Genomic DNA, 19,757 nt, shown 5'->3' with positions numbered 1-19,757 from the left:
TAATTGCTTCTACCCTCTGTGGGTGACACATCGTTGTATTTTTAACAATGGTCGCCAATTAAAGATGGTGTTAACTGCCTTGTATAATCGTTTGTTAAATGCACAATAGCCGTTTAAATAACTAACTACGGGTTTAAGGACAAACGCGTTTATATTTATCCATTTCTTTTTATTGAAAATAGGTAGATAAATATATTGAAATATATCTATTTTTATGACAAAAAAGACAAAATTCATTACATATAATTGGGAAGTATAAAATATATTTTCCACGTCATTACTATTATCGCTGTTTGCGTGACTTAAAAGTATGCAAAATTAAATTTTACATGTCAGTTGTATAAATATTGATAGTCTACTTACCAGATATTATCGTTTCTGAATCAAAACAATCCCAAGTTTATTCAAGGCACCGACAAATCAATTTCAGTCCAATAACGACGTATTTCTTTAAAAACACACAACAAAACGTAATACAATGTTGTTAGTACTACGAGTCGTACGATGTAATTTATTGTACCAGTCATCCCAAATACACTTGTTAACTATTTCATTATCGAAATTATTTAAAATGTAATTCGCGCCAATTTTTGTTTGATCGAAACACGTGCGTCACTGACGGAGGAGTGTGTCGCACTGCGAAAACGTACACAAACTGACATAACGAACGGTGGCTCATAATGCGCTCGCGCATTGTACGCGCTGAGAGAGGGATAGAGTGACTCATTCGCCTATCCACAGCTGGCTTTGTCATTCATAACTACCTGTACAATTCAATTTCACTCTTAATCCATAACATTTAAGTCCATTTTTGTAAAAAAAGTAAACTACACCTTAACACATTCATATTAAACGATTTTCAATTATATCACTTTAAGATAAAGTTTGTTTTTGATTTGTTTTAAATATTTTCCCGGCTTGGACACTAAACGGCATTTACAATGACTGTGGAATGACTTACCTTACCTGTTTGGAATACAAATTGTGTTTAGTAATGTTGCACAGATAGCGTATTTGCATTTTTGCAATGAGGTTAGTCAATCTTGTCAGCAGGTCCTTTTAAACTAAATAAATTAAAAACTTAATAAAAAGCTCACATAATTATGAACACAAATACTCTGCGAAAAAATTAGTGCCTAATTCAAAGACAAGTTAGGATTACAGTATTAAGAGGAAATATTTGACTGTTTGTTTATATTGAATAGCCCTCGAAACTACTGAACTGATCTGTAAAAATCTTTCACTGTTGGGAAACTGCTCTAGCCCCAGCTGATATAGGCTTTATTTATGACGAGATTTTAGTTTCATTTCTAAAGCTCAAAGCTAATAGCTCTTACTTTATATTCGCGATGATGGAACCACGTATGAATAACTAGTTAAAAGTAAATTAGTAGATAGTATATGGTATTCAAAACCACCTGACACACCCTTTATATTTAAAGTGCGATTGTGGGACCTTTAAAATTACATCACGGACCTAATTCCGATATAAAACAGCCCGTAAAGTCGTGACTTGCCTACGCACTGTGGGGTCCTGTACTTTCTCGTTATTATTCATAGCTTATATGTTTCTGGAATATTATATGTAAATGAAACATATGCAAATGTATACATATGTCTATGTTTCATGCTTATAGGCTCTTATAATCTTAAACATAAAAAAATTAACTTAATTTATTTTTATCGTTAAAGATAACAAATAATATTGAAATACAGACTGACTGACAGATTGTTGCAAAAAAACGTTATTCAATTTTCTTTTGAAATTCCAAAATTTCTTTTAAAATCAAGAATCTGTCTTGTGATAAGGGAATTGGAAAATATATGTATTATTTTACTTACTTTCACTTCCTTGTTAGAGACCAAAATCCCCGTTTAAAACATATTATTGTTATCTCTGTTTTGTCAAAGATGAAAGAAACAATTATGTTTTAGACAGAGATTTTGGTCTCACAAACTAACGTTAAATATCTTGATTATTTGTAGATTCATTTTATGACGTATTTCTACACGAGATATTTTTATTTTTCTTTTTTTATACTAGATATTTTACTATAATTAAGGAAATGCAAATTGCCTTTCATCTGCAAAAAGATTACGCTACACAAAAGATCCCATTCATTTTTGATTTCAAATAATACTATTCATAAAATGCTTTGATGCAAAGAATTCAATGTAGTTTTAAGAGAAACGCAACGTGGTTTTAAATTTTAAAACGGTTCATTTAAAAATCTATTCACTTCTACGAGCACTTGGAAATAATGCCCCACTTTTGTATGAAAATGGTGATCAAATTGTGCAAATTGATTTTATGAATTCCAAAAAAGAACGCATAGGAAGGAATATCTTCATTATATACGTCTCCGACTCTGTTGGCAACACATTTAATTAATGCAGTTGTCCACGGTCAGTACGCTATTTTAGCGAATACAGATGGTCGCTCACTTTGTACTACTTAAAAATCACTAGCATTTTTACTTATCATCATCGTTTCAAAGTTTGTAAGCTATAAATTTTGTATCCGAGTTTGGAAACATCTTAATACGTCCCGTCTTATCAGGAACATACCTGAATTTATGTTTGAATTCACAGTTACATAACTTTAACTTCTTGAATGATAAGAGTTGAATAAGTTAAATACATTTAACTTTAGTAATCGAACTTCAAGCAAAGATTCTAAGCTAAGAAATGTGAAATAAGGTTGCATATTAAACGAGCTCTATATATTGGCGCTTATTTAAAAATGCTACGATAAACCAACACCAAAAACATTATTCTGATAGCACACGAATTAAATATATGGCAAACAAAGAGGTTTTAAAACATTTTAACCTTCCACAACTTTTATGTTCTTATTAAGTTCACACATCAAAACTTATGCTGATTAGAACAGAATAGTAAAGTAAAGCAGTAGACAATGCAGTAATGCTATTGTTTAGAGACTCACTTAAAAGCAAAACAATTCTGTTTCGGTCTTGTGCGTTTAAACAATAGCTAGTAATACTAGTACCACTATACTTTAAGTTACTGCTCTAACTTACTATTTCGCCCTCGTGTGAAACTGGCTTAATGTAAACACCAAAGCTCATTTCAATCAAGTTGCAAAAAGCGTACTTCATCGCTTGTAAGTGTTGATCACACTTAACAACTTTATAAAACTTTAAGCACGTGGTAATTTCTTGCATTATTTCTTCATTAAAATAAAACCTATTTTATTGCTTTAACAATTTCTTCTAAAAGTTTTTTCTTTCAAGTTGGTATAATAAAAATAAGTTTCGAAGTCACTTTGTAGGAGCTTACGTGGAAAAATATGTGATTGTAATCTGTGAGTGTGAGAAAAGAAAGCAAAGAAGACATATGTTCATAAACATATAAAAAAATTAATTTGAAGCATTTAAGTTTCAACTTCAATGTATGTACATCGTAAAAATCTTGTTAAAATATACGAATTTAATAAAACAATCTTATTTTTAATTTTACAGTACCTTGATGGTCCCTTTACAGCACCCTGTCAAAGGATACGAGTTAAAAACGAGCTAAGGACACAGCGTTTGATGTTTAGATGTCCTCTCTACAATTAACTATAAAAAAGGATAAAAAATAAATGAGAAAAAATACGAATATGTAATATAGAGGAATTACTTTGAACTTTTTTTAGTATGATGACAAAGAAGCACGCGGCCACCTGATATTACTAGATTAGCGAATTTATTATTTTATAATAAAACTATGCTCTACCTGAAGCCGTTCTGGTGATAGGTACCTTCAAACATCCATCCATATATCAATCTAAACATGCGCATTATAATATTAGTACGATAAATAATTTAGTATTATAAATCGAGAAGATTGGATGTTATTACAAAACCTTCGCCTGTAACCCAGAGGGGTAGGCAGAGATCACGGACCTCCATTTGGCGTGGCAATCCACTTTTCGCCATTTCGGCTTTTAATTATTGTTTTCGGACGAAGTCGCGCGTAAAAGCTATACGCCATAATAACCAAAGTCAAAAATTCACTATAAAAAAAGATTTTTCCTATGATTAAATACCTTCTCCCGTAATACCCTTCCCATTCTATCAAATCAAATCTTAACATATGCATGTAGGTACGTACTTTACTTTTTAAATGACAGTACTTTAAAAATTAAAGAAAAAATCTTGTGAATATAAACATGAAGAATGTATAAAACTGTATGATTATTGTCAGAATACATGACGTGTTTTATGACGTCGAGACAAGTTAATTTTTAATAAGAATAAATCTAAATTTATACTCTAAGTATCTAGAGTAAAAATTAAGACGATATATAAAAAAATTGCAAATCCGACAAACTTTTTTATGGTTAAGAATTATAAGGTAAAATAAAAATAAAAATTTAAATTTTAAACGAATGAAGTAAAAATAAACGGTTTTGAGGAGATACCTATTTATTTTGTCCAAGGTAAGATAATTTCATCACAACTAAGCTGTATGAAGCTTTAAAGGATTTATAAAAGACATTTCAAATGTTTTCGGTTCTCTGTGTCTGTTAGTACTCAGACCAGGGTTAAGTTAATAGGTTTTTTAACCTTTACTTGATCTTATCAAAAGTGGCAAAATCGTATTAATTATTAAATGATATATACAATTGAATGAGGAAAATTAACTGGCATGTTTTAGAAGCGTTCTCTACTTCGAGTCCTATCATATAAAAAAGTAACCACACGATTTATATATTATATAAACATGTGGTATACATGACTCATTATTTCTAATAGTCTACGCAACATTTTTTAATCTTAAAAGTAATCTATCCTATCTTATTAAAACTTTTTTTTTAATCTTTGCGTATACAAATACGGCGAATTCTGCCTCGCGTCGAATTTAACTTAAATTTGAAATTTAAAGGAATTAATAGTAATTATTTCGTATTCAACTTTTCTCATCGGGTTAAGCAAAACAAGAAGTTTTTATTCGGAGTAGCGTTCATGGGAAATTTATAGTGAAGCGTTAAATCTATTAAATGTGGACATTCAAGCACTAAGTTTAATTTTGAGGACGGTTTTAAAAATTTGTTGTTGTTATTAATATAAATCTGAAACAAATATTCTACTTAATAAACGGTGATTTTAATATCAAGAAATTTAAGCAGCAATTAAGTACAAAAGAGTTATAAACTTGGGGCTTAGTAGCAAATGAGATACGCACTTAACTACTAAGCCTTTAACATCTACATTCTGGTCGTAATGTTGCAACTAAACATGATTAAGGCTTCAATTTTTTATTTGTTATCTTTTATATTACTGTGATAATAAAGTACGCAATAGAAAATAAATAAACAAAATTATAAAGCTTAAACGTATTGAGAAAACATACTAAAACTCTCGCTTTTGTAAATTTGTGGGCAGAGAAAAAAAAACTGTTAATTTCATTATGTTATACGAAAATTTTACGAATTTTCACGCATAATTATGCTTAAATTACAATATAACAGATTACAAAGAATTCTTTTTGTCGCACAAAGTACTTTTTAATTCTTGTTCAATTGCTTAAAATATTAAGTTGAAATACTAGGTCATTTATGTGTTAGTATTAAACATACAGAAGAAACAACGAGGTCTTTTTATAATCCGAAATATGCTATGAAAAAAGCAGAACTTCTAATTACCAATTTAATGAAAGCTTGTAATGTTACTAACAATAAATTTCACTATTGACTATATACGTATATGTATTATATTATTTTAATAAAATAGTCAATCGAAATATTTACTATTTATTTACTATACCATATTTATATCTCGTATAGTATTTTACGACTTGTATAAATTTTTATGTAGTCTACTGTGAGTTATTGGTCAGTTAAATTGTAAATATATAAAATAAATCGAGCCACGTCCCAGTTGATGTTGATTTTCAAATATTGATGTATTCTGGACATTTATATTCCGAAAGAATTTGAACTGTAAGATCGTTATTACTAACTATAAACTTATGCGATGTTAGCATGTGAAAATTCGTTTTAGACAGTCAGCTTTGCTCTAGCTTTATAAACTGAAAAGGCGACTGTTTTACGACGCAGACGAATTCTATCGTAACCCGTCAGTTTCTAGCTGCAATCTCAGTCTACAAAATGCTACGTGACTTGTTTTACATTCTAAATTACGGTTATGTTTTGGGGGTTTTTTGATTTAAAATGAAATGAGAGTTCATATAAAAGCTATCCCGTTTTGCGGTATGAAGTCATATAAACATTTCGTTTAGTTGTATCGTGTCATTATATTAAAACATAATACGCTTTTGTGTTCATTTCCATTACTTTCATATGCTTTTAGTGCGGTGGTTACAACTGACTCACACATTTGTAGAAAGACATTGTTTTCTGATTTTTTTTTTAAAGTTTGAAATAGGTTAACAGTGTGAATACGATTAGAATTTGTTATTCTGTGTAGTTAGATAGGTATTTTATTATATAAATTTATGATCGCATTATAAATATGACAAGGATGAGTGGGCCTATTATGGAAGTGTTCGACATCCTCATTACATGGCGAGGGGACACGATAAACAAACAGCGGGTAACACTTTGTCAAGGTGACGCGAATCTGTGTCAGTACGTTTCATCAATTAAGGTAATCTGCAAAAGTATTGGGAGCGTATTATTTTATTTAACTACGCCGTGAACTGTGTTGTCTCCGTCTATATCAAAGTCATAGTATAACAGGTTCTCATTTACCTATATTTAGTAATAAATTGTATAGGGAATTTTTGAAATGCACTCTCCGAATAATAAATGTACTTATAGTACATTTCTAACACTCTTATTTCTTTTGTTACCTGGGAGTTACTTTCAAACTAACCTACTCTTTATTAAGCTTTAATAACAGTATAGAAACTGCAACAATAAACTTACTTAAATTAATATCAGCCAGAGGCACGACTTAGTTAATTTTTAATACATATTTAGGCGTATTTAGAAAATGTCTACAGAGTTTTGCTTAGAAGATTATTGCTTAATTTTTGTTGTGGTTAAGTTAAAAATCTATGGTCACAAATACGTTAAAAATACCAAGCTAGTTTCATTTAATGTATTTTTTCTTTTAACTTAGTTTAAATGATACAAGTGAGATAATAATACTCTGTGTCTTTCTCTTCTCGTTTAAAATTGCTTTCAATATAAGGAAAGTACTAGAAAAGATGGGTCGTTCGCGTAATCAAATTTATGATTTGCGTTAGCTGTACTGGCTAACATTGTACGATAATTATGGTCTAATATCGTAACTTGATATTTAATCTTTGATCCCTCTTTGTTTATAATATAAAAGGAAAAAATGGTCATCTGATATTTTACTAAAGGATCTGGACAATATGCATCTCTATCAGCCGTCACCTTTTTACACAACCTTTCACACAACCCAATCCATACATAATTTTTTCGATCTTCCTAAACCTGGGAAGCAATCCATATCCACTTATTCCCATAAGCTCTTTTTTTTAATGTTAACTCGCAACACGCTAACTTTTTGCTCCTCAATTCTTTTATCACTGACGCAACTTACTATTCTCCAATAATTTACTATTCCTAATGTTATATATTCTCGTCACACCACACGATCCAAGTCTTAAGCTTGTAAGAAATATGAAAACATTCAAGCAAGTAACAGCTATATTAAATTCCTTAAATCTTGATTGTGACATGTTTCTTAATGTTTAATGTCGTTTTCTATGAAATAAAACCGAGGGGTGGATCAACAAAGCGATTTAATATAACGAATGTACCCCGCAAGCTTTGTTATTGAAGTCATTCAAATGACATTGTCGAAGTTCAAAGCGCCGGGAACAATGTTCAAATGTATTATCAACTTGTTATTATTTGGAAAAATGTTTTCGTAAATTTTTCCTACCCTTGATGTTTTCACTTACCTCTATATTATTACAATTTAAACCGAATTATTATGTACACATACTATATAGGATAATCTAATATATAAAATTCTCGTGTCACAGTTTTCGTTCCCGTACTCCTCCGAAACGGCTTGACCGATTCTCATGAAATTTTGTGAGCATATTCAGTAGGTCTGAGAATCGGCCAACATCTATTTTTCATACCCCCCCCCCCATTTTTTAACTGCGCGCGGACGGAGTCGCGGGCGACAGCTAGTTAAAATATAAATACTTTACTGTGTTTGTTCCGTGTAATATCCGAAACAGCTGGACCGATATGGTCAGGACTTTCTTTGGAAAGTAGCTTAAGTGTGCGGGTACATCATAGATTTCTTTTATTTTTTTACTTGTTGTTGTTGGTTTTGTTTTAGTTCCATGCTCTTGAAGTCGAGAGCGAGCGCTAACTCCGAAACGGCTGGACCGATTTTGTCGGGATTTTCACTAGAAGATAGCTTGTGTACGGGCATATTATAGGATTTTTTTTTGCTAAATATGTCACGGGCGTCTGCAAGCCATAACTATTTTGTTATAGATGAAAATAAAGCAGAAATCCATAAATATTCGATCCTTCAGAAGTCAATAGTATCGTTTTTCACTGTATTTACATTCTCAGAAACCCAGAAAGTTTAATGTGTGACAATCTTCAAAATCACAAGGGATTGCTATAACGGATTTATATTGTCATCATCGCTGTTATAACAGAAGTTTGTGAGCTCTCATATTAACGTTTTACAACTGCCGTGTTGGTAACAATACGTTTTGACTTAAGTAATTTTATTAAATGGCTGCCATCTTGTTTGCCATTGCATGCATGCATGCATTCTGTATTACTTTAAAATAAAAACATTTAAATATCATCATCATCAGCTCACTATACCTCCCCACCGAGGGGCTCGGAGCCTACCCCAAGTTAGGGGTGACTAGGCCATAGTCAACCACGCTGGCCAAGTTTCTTCTCAGATATGTGCAGGTTGCATCACGACGTTTTCCTTTAGCGTAAGAACGTCGGATAAATATACATATGTAAATCGAAAAACACATTGGTACATGGCGGGATTCGAACCCTGGACCTGCAGATTGCAAGTCAAGTGCTGAGCTGAGAGCTGAGCCCCTGAGCCACCGACGCTTTAAATATAGCAAAACATAATTCAAGTTTTATTTTTATTTATACATAATTGTTGTAGAGAGAGTTAATTATTGTGTACTTATAAAACTTTTTTAACCGTTTTATTTAAATAACCTAGTTTTTACAGTTAACATGATCGTAGGTTACTAAAAACTGTAATTAAATAAAAATTACTCTAACCGTGGGTTTCTGATTCTGAAATCCCTGTAAGACATTTTTATTTCTGTTTTATCAAAGATAACGACAGAATGACGATACAGAGATTTTGGTATAAATGGGAAGTGCCACATTAAGAGTCGTTTAAAGCTGTACTACAGTTTAGATTAAGTGTTTTATATCTTCCCTTAGGGACTGCCATTTGTACATTCTGAGTGTGGCAGTAAGACGTCTTTCTCGTTTATAATTGCATACAAAATATAACAGGGACCTTTGAATTCTATACGTTTACGTCATTAAATTTTCTTATTAATTTTGTTCGTTAATTGATCTTTTTATTTAGTCTCATTATTTTGGCCTTAATTAAGGTTCGAGTTTCTTGGATGCAAATCATTTTGCTTTATAATTAAAAACTAAAATCATCTCCGAAAAAAAATCTTGGTGTTCGTAATTAATAAAATATATTATTATTCAATTTTAAAGTATGAAAATAATAATGATAACGTTGTGTTAACGATAATTTGTATTTTTAGCCGACTTCAAAAAGAAGGAGGTTATCAATTCGACTGAATTTTTTTTTTCAATATAAACGCAACTATAAATTTCATTTTATTTTACGTTTCTCTTTATAAATGTAACCCTTTCATTGTTTCTAAAATAATTTATTAAACTGATAAACCATTTCTATCTTAATAAAAGACAAGAAAGGAAAATCGTTATAAATGAAATATTACGTAGTCTCATACAAAAATATTCAGTTTAACCGTCGCACCGCCATAAATAATATGACAAGGGAATTAAATTTACATTTTAAAGCCGCCCTAAGTGATTAACCTTTGTTATAACTTAAATAATGCTTAAAGTACAGGATGTACTTTTGGTAACTTAGATAGAAGGAAATGTTATTCTGAAAAGCTACCAAAGGGTAACTAGAATCATCAGAATCATTATCACTCTCGCCTTATCCCACTCACGTGGGGTCGGCGCACAAGGTTATATACACTGTATCCGCTAGTTGCTAACTCTACTTTAATGGAATAAGTTAGAAATATTTTTTTTAATAAATTCAAAAATTATTTTGTAATTGTAACTTAATAATTATAACTAATTACCTCTAAACATACGTCAATAATAAATAACAATTATGTGCAATCAATAACTAAACATTATAAATAGAACAAAACTTTAAACTCGTCTCGCTCGTATCACTAGCAATGGCACTAAGCAATATTGAATATTTAAAAAAGTGAATGTTCACTTTCTATTTCGATTTTCTAACCGTAAGATATCACTTTCGAATAACATGTATAAAACATTGTCAACCTTTTTACTATCCTTAAAAGAAAACGAAAAAGGGATACATATTTGTATTCCGAATGTGGAATCTGTCGATAACATATCAAAAGTTGTTTCTTAACGAAGTTACTTTGAAACAGGTGAAGGCTTGAAATATTTGGCGCATTGCCAAGATGCTAAACTAGCTTTTGCCCGCGACTCCGTCCGCGGGAATATAAAAAAAACTTTATAAGTAGCCCATGTGTTCTTCCAAAATTTGTTCTACAAATTTCATCAAGATCCATTGAGCCGTTCCAGAGATACCTTCAAACAAATATCCATCAAATACAAAATCAGTAATTTTATCTTCCAGCTGACTATATCTACAAAGCTATTTCAAAATACACAAGAAGCCTTGCTAAAGTCATGTTTTAGAAAAAAATAATTAAAATTTTGGTAAACAACTTATGTTTACGCGATATCGTAAATTGCAGAGACCTTAAAACAATAAGTCCCAAAGCAATTAAAAAACCCTTACTTAAAATAATTTAGTACCATTAACTTTTTAAAATGGAATATGGATAGAACATCTCTGGAGTAAAATTTAATAATGTCTAGACGTCTCATAAATTTAATGAAGTTGCTATTAAAGATTTTAATTTTTTCGCAATTAATTTAGCATTATAAATTTGGTTACATGTTTGTTAATTTTTTAGCATTTTGTAGCATAGAATTTTTTTTTAATATTACAACACCTATGTAAGTATACAAGTAATGGAATGTCTATATGTCAAACCAAAATTATGTGACAAAAATAATACAACGTAAAACATTGTATAGATTGATATAACACTTTAAATCTGTTGAAAGTGCAAAAACTAACACTTAAAAAAATGGTTCAAATTTTATCTCCAACACTTAAATTGGTAGGTAAGTAAAATAATCAGCAAAACTTAAAGCGTAAAACGATTTAAAAGTCATAAAATAATCCAGTGTTGTCGCTGACACAGCGTTAGATCTTACAAGATATTTTCTACAAAGATATTTATTTAAGAACCTTTTTAAACATAATGTTACGGAGTGATCTATTAAACGTTTATCGATACCTATAACATTTCTAAAGCTTTTATAGTCGCAGTAGATACTCTTTGTGACCAAACTGCTGTTAAACATACCGAAAGTTAAAACCAAATACAACATTTTGCTATTATTTTTTGCAAGGCGTTAGAGAGTTTAACCCTAGTTAATACATAATGTTTAACTCTCGGACACGAATAAAATTATTACTATAAAAGCTGAAACAATTAACGTATTTGTTATTCTAGAAAGATTATTTCAAATAACTTTATTATAATAATAGATTAAACATACATATATACCAACATAATCGCAAATGCTTCAATCCTCGTGATTCAAGTCATTAAAATGTCATTTTCTCTCTTCAAAAGAAAGCGGGGCTATAATTTCCGTTGTGTCTCGTCAACGCGCTCAGCCATTTGCCTCTTTATATATTTTTTGGGCAAAACAGAATTCTAAAAATTGAGAAAAACATTCAGTTACATCGGTAGAATGCTTCTTGTAGTCTATTCGATTCCATGTTTTGTTAAAATCCTTGTCACTTGATCAAAATTACTTAAACGCTCTTACTTATTTGTTTACATCATTCGGTAGGTTTTACAATTTATTTAAAGATCTAAAATACAAATACAATAAAAAAACTTATAAGTGCTCCAAAAATAACATTCATTATAAAATATACACAAGAATTTGCAAGAAGAACAGAGCAAAAATAGGCAATATATATTGTTTAAGACAAGTAGAATAATCAGCTTTAAACTCCGTGTTCTATTCTGTTGCAATTTATGTTCTACTATAGCTATCTATCCATATATATAAGTCATAGCAAGCGTAGAATTGTTGGACCGTATAACTGCTACAGCATAGTAAATGATAGATAAAATATCTGCAGGTTTATTATTGCGGTCGACAGCATCTTATAATAACATTCGCATATTTGAACGCGCAATAAACCTCGAGACAATAATAAGTTTGTAGAAAATGCTCTTTTGAATATTGCTTTTAAACGTGAAATCCGCATAAAAAGTATACTTTGCATAAAGTATTTGATATAAAGAACTTCATCAGTCGTAGAGTTCTCGTTAATATTTTATCATGAAGAGCTTTTTAAAAGCTTTATAAATATAAAGGCCATGGACGAAAGAAACATGTATTAGAATTATTCAACGATTACTTATTCGAAGTTATTGTTAAGGAAATCGTAGGCTTTCAATGATCAAAAAGCTGTAAAACCATTTTGTTATTAAGCCTGATCAGAAATATAAAAAACCTTCCCCATATTGCGGAAAATAAGGAACTTACGCACATTAGAAAGAGATTTAATAAAGAAGCCAATTGAAGCGCCCCCAAGACAGGATTTTTATATTCTTGGCTAGGCTATATTTGACAATATGTTTTTGTACAGTTACTAACTCACATATTTTGTATATATACTAATTCGTGAGATTAAAATATATATCAGAAATGAGTATCATTTCATAAACTATTATTATAACAACAATTAAGGTACAATTACGTATTTTAGTTCTATAAAATTTCCTCCCTAATCGTGTAATGACAAAAGAATTATGTTTTCCTAGCAGTAAATTGATAATTACAGATATAACACAAGTTTCAAGTACACAAGTCAAGATTTGTTCTCGTTTACAAGATAAAACTCATAGCATCTGTCAAAACAACACCCAACTGATATCATTTCAAAGGAAAATAAAGTTTATTTTGAACAACATCTAATTTCCAACTAAATATTTCGATCAGATGAAAATTCCACATCCGTGCTTCATCCAATTTGATTAATACTTATAAAACTTTTGTTAATCAATTACAGAGCTGAAAAATTTTCAGGCAAATCTTCTGATCAAAACTTTTAATCGAATTTGAAGTTCTTAATCACGATACGCGTACGGTGAATAAGTTTTCAGTCGCGATATCGAAAAGTTAAAAGTACTAAAACTAAACTACGTACTAAACTAGTAAAGCTTGTGAAATACTAGCTGGCACACACGACACCGTCCGCGCGGAATTAAAAAAAAACTTTAATGAATAGCCTATATGTTCTTCCAGACTATGTTCTACATCTGTACAAACAAACATCCATATATCCATCCATCCATCCGTCTAAACATTTGCATTTATAATACTAGTAAGATCATAAAGTACATAACATTTTTATAACCTGAGCTTTGTTTTGGACACAACATTAAACCTTGTGCATTTGAAAGTTACTTGTTTCACCGCAACATAAAAATTTCATACAAAAGTTAAAATTTTGTCAGAAGTGGGATTCGAACCCACGCCCACAGAAGTGGACTGCGACCTGAACGCAGCGCCTTAGACCGCTCGGCCATCCTGACTTATTCCTACACACACTAATACTAAATTACATGTAAATTAATTAAAAAAAAAATCATTCAAATTACCTTCTTAATTATTTCAAAATGTCGTTAATATGAAGCAAAGCAAGTTAATATTGCGTCTATTTTCTATTGGAGTAGTTAATTGTTTTGAGAATTGTGCTGAATTTAACAGTCGGAAATTCTATTTAATCGTTTATATTGTTAGAATTGATTAGTCGGTGTATTTCGCGAAGCAATTAAAAGTTAAATCTGTGTCGACACATTTCAGCGAACAGATTTTCTTTTTAGGAATTGATTGATTTACTGAAATTCCAACCGTACATTTAACCGACGTGGGCTTTTGTATAAGTCTTGATAGATTGAAATTCGATAGAAGGGTTCGAGTCAGAGTTCCGCTCTACATTTGCATGCTCGTAAATTTTACTTACAACAGAATAATTTATCAAAAAAACACATAAATAACCACAACTATTACGTCGATTCGTTGATGTCAAGTTGACTCATCTGTTTCTTTCTGTCGCATTCAGTTCTTAATCTGTGGGAAACTTTAAGTGTAGATTTCTTATACTAAGTCTACCTTAAGGGTACCACTTACTCTGGTATGCAACAGTTTCAATATATTTGATAAAGGCGAGAATACTTGACTAGACATGAGTGACGTGGAGAGATAAACTCTACATGATGAGTGAAATAAGAGAAAGGAAACGAAGAAGGTGCCAAAGCTCTTCAGATTTAAAATGTTAGATAGGTCATCAGAGGGTAAGTCAGGATGGCCGAGCGGTCTAAGGCGCTGCGTTCAGGTCGCAGTCCACTTCTGTGGGCGTGGGTTCGAATCCCACTTCTGACAATGTTTTTGTGTAATATTGTACACTAGCTTTTAGCCGAAACTCCGTTCGCGCGGAATAAAAAATAGAAAACGGGGTAAAAATTATCCTATGTCCGTTTCCTGGTTTTTTTTTTTTTTTTTTTTGGGCGGCTCTATGCCGCCCTCTCGTACCCCTAACATGATCAAGGTCAGGGACCTGGGGTGCGGGATATTCTTTATTTCTTTATTTATTTGTATAAAAAACATTTCATAAAACTTAGATTACTAACACATTCGTTCTCTTAACTACTATAAACATAATTTACTAAAATATAAAATAAAACCAATAAAATATTACGATTAAACATCTATGTACAGTTTAAAATTTTCAATAAAATAACATTACAATTATATATATATCTATTTACAGTTTAAAAAGCAATAAAAACTAATTCTAGGGCAAAAGGGCTATATAAAATAAATACTAAAGAGCTACGAATGTGAGTCAATTATATTTTTATGTCTTATTCCTATTTATGGCTTGGAGGGCCGACGCTTTGCAATATTGTAAAAATCTTTCTCTTGTTTTTCTATTTTGTGTTAATGTACTTATTGTTTCCAAATTTATCTTACTATCCATCTCTATTTCAGCGCCGGCCCTCATCGCACCAGATACCGGGCACTCAGTGAGAAGATGCAGCACGGACTCTTCGGTACCCGGATCGCAAATGCACGAGGGGCTCTCCTTGCAGCGGAACCTGCACAAGTACGAGGAGAACCCCCCGTGCCCAGTGAAAACTTGGGTAAGTACCTGATCCGGGTCTATTTTTCTGAGCACAGGGAACGCGCGTACGACGTCTGGGAAGAAGACCTTGGTTGTTGAGGCAGTTTCCCCGTCCCTGTAGCGCCCGTTCCATACCTCAAGCGATTCCAATCGGAGTTGCCGCTTGACGTATGAAACGGGACACTTGTCGTAGTTCGGTTTGGTCTTCATTCCGACCGCAGCTTGCTTTGCAAGTACGTCCGCCCTTTCGTTTCCCTCCACCCCGGCATGCGCTTTCACCCAATATAATCTGACATCCTTCCCTTGCTCTCTGCTCTTCCGTACATTCTCTCTCGCTTTCACTGCTAGGGGATGGAGGGAATCGCCTTTTGCTACCGTTTCGAGGGCGGACCTGGAGTCGGAATGAAGACCAAACGAGCGTCGGTTGCTCTTCATTACAAACAGGGTTGCCTCGTGCAGGGCCAACAGTTCCGCCTGGTATACGGTGCAGAAGTTTCCCAGTTTTAATTTCCGGCAGAGAGTCTCCGCGGCGCCATCCCAGATAGATAACGCCGCGCCGACCTTGCCTTCAATTTTGCTACCGTCGGTGTAAATATTTACATCGACGGCAGCTCGCTGGGCCACTTCGTCACCGTCCGCCATGCAGTCGAACTGCAGCCCCTCCAGGTGCACCGGGCCGTTTCCTGGTTCTAAGCTAACTGCCCACCAATTTTCAGTCAAATCGATTCAGCCGTTCTTGAGTTATAAGTAGTGTAACTAACACGACTTTCTTTTATATATATATAGATAATTGATCTATATAAATAAAGGCTTACCTCTAATTTAAGGGACGTCCTTTTTATAATATAGAACTAGACTTTTTCATAACATGTAAGTACATAATTATCCTATAATTCTAAACGAAAAATTCGTTTGTGAATTTTAGTAACTGTTTCTTTCTGCTGAAAACAATTTCAAATTCGAAATCAAACAAAAGAATATCAAATGTATTATTTTCTCATTTAAAATAGATCGTCTTTTATTAGAACTTAATTATTTTTATCTGTATTTGTTATCTAAAACTCTCGTAATCCCTTCTATCATTAAGTCGGGATAAAGGGATTTTGTAAAAAATGGATTGGATTTCTAGTCGGAAGTCCATTCTTTATCAATGTTACAAATTTATGGTATAAACTTTGTTAATTACCGTGTAAAAATATTTTATTTATGAAAGAAACTTTAAGCTATCATTTATGTTATTTACTTCCCGCATAATTGCCTTGATAAATTGTGGTAAATTTATTTTTTCCTTTGTATACGTTTTTACAATTAAACCGTTCTTTAACGGAGCCTATTTTTAAAGAATTTAAAAGAGTATATAACTTGAAGTAACTTGTAATGAAAAAATTCTTTCAAATCCAAAAGCTACGTAACACAATGTTTAATTTAATTCCGAAAAGTAAAGTTTTTTCAGTTGGAGCTTTTTACGCAGCTATCAAATGAACAAATAATTTAGTTCGCTATGAAAATAAATAACTATATCTTAATGTATTTCTGGGAATGATATTGTTTTAGCGAGCGGTTAATTGACTGAATTAACGTTATATTTCCTAAAGAATGACTATATTCATTTGTGAACGAGCTTCTATGTGAATTAAAAATTAAAGTTCAAAACAAATTATAAAGACATCGTTTTTATATAAAACTAGCTTTGGCATGCAACTCCGTCCGGTTTAAATAAAAAAAAAAAAAAAAAAAAAAAAAAAAAAACGTTTAATTATCCTGTGCGCTATTCCAGGTTTTAATCTATCTGCCAAATTTCATCCAGATCCCTATAGCCGTTCTAGAGTTACGTGATAACAAACATCCAAACATTGAAACATTCGCGTTCATATAATATTAGTAAGATTGTGCACAGGGTAGACGTTTTAAGCGTACAATGGTTTTCTTGAACTGTTTAATAGAAAATTCACACTATATAACTATTTGTTTAAACGGTTACAGCAAAGGAGTGGAACAATTTAACCGGCGTCAGAGTTTCAGTCAGGCTAAACTACCGTGTAGTCTTTCAACCACATCACCACTTAATATTCATAAAACTTTAAGTATGTTATAATATAATAATTGATACATTAAGTAAAATTTTGAAATAGTACGAAAATTTTAATAAGAGTCGCCAAGTCAGGATGGCCGAGCGGTCTAAGGCGCTGCGTTCAGGTCGCAGTCCACTTCTGTGGGCGTGGGTTCGAATCCCACTTCTGACAAAAATAACTTTATTTTAGAATTTGAGTTTATCTAGCGTCAAGCAGGTATTTGACCTAAATAAATAAATGGGGCATTTCAATTTACATACGCCTATCAACTTCTCTGATACTGTCATCGTTGCATTAAAACTTGGATAACTTATGCATCGCGTTCAAATATATACAACTTTATTCATTTCTTAAGAACTTCAAACTTGTCTTATAAGTTGTAAAGTTGAAAAGAAGTTGAACTTCAGTTTGATTTCTAATACAGAATTGTTCGGTTGTTCCAGTGAAACATTTAGTAGCTAGGCTAGGCTTAGCACAAAATCAAACGTGAAGCAAACTCAACTTTGTTTTGGTAATTTAATTTATTTTTGGGCCTTTTCAATGATTTTCTCGTTAGGCTTTGGCGTAATAAATCTAGTTTTACACAAAGGCGTATCATAGACGTTAAATTGACGGAAAGATTGTCGGCATAACCTCCTTTCGGCGGAACCTTTAATCTGCCCACCAGCCAACTGACCTGATCAACTTAATGATACAAATAGAGGTCGAAGCTATATTTAAACTTAATTAAAGACGATGTGCTTCATAAAACCAACTATAGAGAAATTTCTTTAGCTTTAGCTGTGTACAAAATTTAATACAGTAAGATGAGGACAACAAGATACTAGCTGTGGCCTACGACTCCGTCCACGCTAATTAAAAAAACACTTAATTAGTAGCCTAAGTGTTCTTCCAGACTATATTCTACACCGATGCCTCATCAAGATCCATTGAGACGTTCTGGAGATACCTTCAAACAAACATCCATTCATCTAAACTTTCGCATTTATAATATAAGTATGATTAACTAAGTTAATATGTTTATAAATGGTATATAAAATTAATTTATTAATAGGAGAAAACATTTTCAATGAACGTATCGGAAACCAAAAGAATGAAACTTCGTATGAATATCAAATGTTGTTTTGATGTTTTTGAAAGCACAAACATATTTACTAAAGTTAATAAAGGTTTCATTTTCCGATACCTTATGAACTTCAAGGAAAACAAATCAAGGCAAGGAAATGTTTTTTTTTAAACACTATATAGTCATCATATTATTACAACTACACTAAACTTACAATCGTTTATTAGAAGAAAATGTAAAAAATATAAAAAAGTATTACAACTCACTGTTGCAGTTCCATTTCCTAAGATCTCGAATCAGTAAGTACGATAATTTCACTTTCGGTACGTAATTTCTTCAAGTACGGAATTTTTCAAGGACTTTTTCAATATAAAAAAAAAAAAAAAAAAAAAAAAAAAAAAAAAAAAAAAAAAAAAATAATAATAAATTTTGTTTTTAAATCATTAGAATATCTTTTTATATGCAGCTAACATAATAACTGCACAGATTCCAGTTACAGCGAGATTTTCTACTGTATACGCGCTAGAGCTGTTGGCAGCCTCTCTTGTGTACCTGCAAGTTTTAATGAGATTATATAAAACATACTCACGGTAAACTGAAACTATAATTCATTATAATGTACCATAACTTCGATAGTTACAGAGATTGATTATTAAAAAGTAAAATTAATAAATATTTTATGTCAATCTTTAAATCTAACACAATTTTTTGCAAAAAAAAAAAAAACTACTCCGATGCCAAAAGGTTGGAAAACTCCGTTGAAATTATTAGTTTTACATATTTACGATTTGTGAAAATTCGTAGTTAACTTTTTTTTAATCTGTGTGTTTTGAAATTGGTAAAGTTTGGCCGTTGATTGTGTACAAATGAGGTAACTTGTGAAACGTAAACAAAAACTTTGGGGTCGAGATTAAATCCGAAATTCTGAGTTTGGAGCTAACCGTAAATTATCATCAGCTTTATTAATCTACAAGCCCTATAATATATTCTAATTTCTAAGTTATCGCTTGATTATTTTGGACTTATGAAATATAGTCAATGCTACTTCCAGAGCAGATTAACTGTTGCTTGAAAACCCCACTTAATGCATCATAATGAGAAAATCACGACTAC

At 31.8% G+C, this 19,757-nt stretch overlaps 1 protein-coding gene and 3 non-coding genes across 5 annotated transcripts in view; 2 read left to right on the top strand and 2 right to left on the bottom strand.

The window, feature by feature from the left end:
* Positions 1-648, bottom strand: part of LOC106713941 (G-protein coupled receptor moody) — a 30,293-nt gene extending 29,645 nt beyond the window's left edge. Inside the window, exon 1 of one of the 2 annotated variants that reach the window (XM_014506846.2) lies at positions 364-648. The gene's annotated coding sequence lies outside the window, so the exon portion shown is untranslated. The remainder of the gene's footprint in view (positions 1-363) is intronic. The other variant, XM_014506845.2, reaches the window with a different exon arrangement.
* Positions 649-13,830: 13,182 nt separating this feature from the next.
* On the bottom strand, positions 13,831-13,914 carry Trnal-cag. Its single transcript has one exon. It is a non-coding gene; the product is annotated as a tRNA-Leu (tRNA).
* A 766-nt stretch (positions 13,915-14,680) lies between these two features.
* Positions 14,681-14,764, top strand: Trnal-cag. The gene has a single exon. It is a non-coding gene; the product is annotated as a tRNA-Leu (tRNA).
* A 2,901-nt stretch (positions 14,765-17,665) lies between these two features.
* On the top strand, positions 17,666-17,749 carry Trnal-cag. Its single transcript has one exon. It is a non-coding gene; the product is annotated as a tRNA-Leu (tRNA).
* Positions 17,750-19,757: the final 2,008 nt, after the last annotated feature.

Source organism: Papilio machaon, chromosome 14 (genome assembly GCF_912999745.1).
Source record: "Papilio machaon chromosome 14, ilPapMach1.1, whole genome shotgun sequence".
Lineage (NCBI taxonomy): Eukaryota > Metazoa > Arthropoda > Insecta > Lepidoptera > Papilionidae > Papilio > Papilio machaon.
Note: the sequence above shows the minus strand (reverse complement) of the source record. Positions and strands in the feature narration are given on the sequence as shown.